Source organism: Salvia miltiorrhiza, chromosome 7, assembly GCF_028751815.1.
Source record: "Salvia miltiorrhiza cultivar Shanhuang (shh) chromosome 7, IMPLAD_Smil_shh, whole genome shotgun sequence".
NCBI lineage: Eukaryota > Viridiplantae > Streptophyta > Magnoliopsida > Lamiales > Lamiaceae > Salvia > Salvia miltiorrhiza.
The window spans coordinates 34,105,786-34,106,772 of record NC_080393.1 but is presented as its reverse complement, the minus strand read 5'-3'; positions in this window follow the sequence as shown (position 1 = coordinate 34,106,772).

The window sequence follows — 987 nt, the reverse complement described above, 5'->3', positions numbered from 1 at the left end:
TAAGAGAGAGGGAGAGAGAGAGAGAGAGAGAGAGAGAAAGAGAGAAGAGAGAGAGAGAGAAAGGGAGAGAGAAAGAGAGGGAGAGAGAGAGAGAGAGAGAGAGCGAGAGAGAGAGAGAGAGAGAGAGAGAGAGAGAGAGAGAAAGAAAAAGAGAGAGAGAAAGAAAGGAAGAAAGAGAGAGAGAGGAAGAGAGAAAGAGAGAGATAAGAGAGAGAGAGAGAGAGAATCTATCTCTCGCCTCTCTCTTTTCCTATCCTCTTCTCCCCTCTCTCTCTCTCCCCCTACTCTTCCCATCCTCTTTTAATTAGGTCAATATATATATAAAAGAATTAATATAAAGTGAATACTTTTGTTAGTATATATATATATAATTCAAAGTGTATAATTCATTGCAACTATGTAACTGACTTATGATTATATTTTTTGAGAAAAAAAAACAGATACTTCATATGTCTCATAAAAGGTCCACTTTTATCGTTTTTGTACGTTTACAAAAAATTGTGTCTTCTCATTTATATACATATATTACCTAACAATAAATCAATACATATTACCCTCAATGTATCAATTTATTTTTTACTCATCCTACCACATATATTTCATCAAGTGATCCCTTTCTCCACTTACAATACAATCAGTGGCAGACCTAGCTAGGGGGCAGTGGGGTCCAATCCCCACTGAAATTTATTAAAAAAAATAGTATATATGTCTTTTTAAATTTAATAATTATATACAAATATTATTTTTGTTATAATAGTATTATTTTTTGCATGGGAGATGATGAGTTGGCTTTCTCTATATTATTGTTGGTATTAAAGTTTGTTCGACAATAAAAATATATTTAGAGTTAATTCTCGATAACGCATTAAGTGTGATTAATACAACATCCTCTAATATGTAAGTTTTTTATTCTCCAACACATCCTTAGGTAATATGTATGGAATTAGATCCCCCATTTAAGCCAATAAAGAATATTTAATACTATGA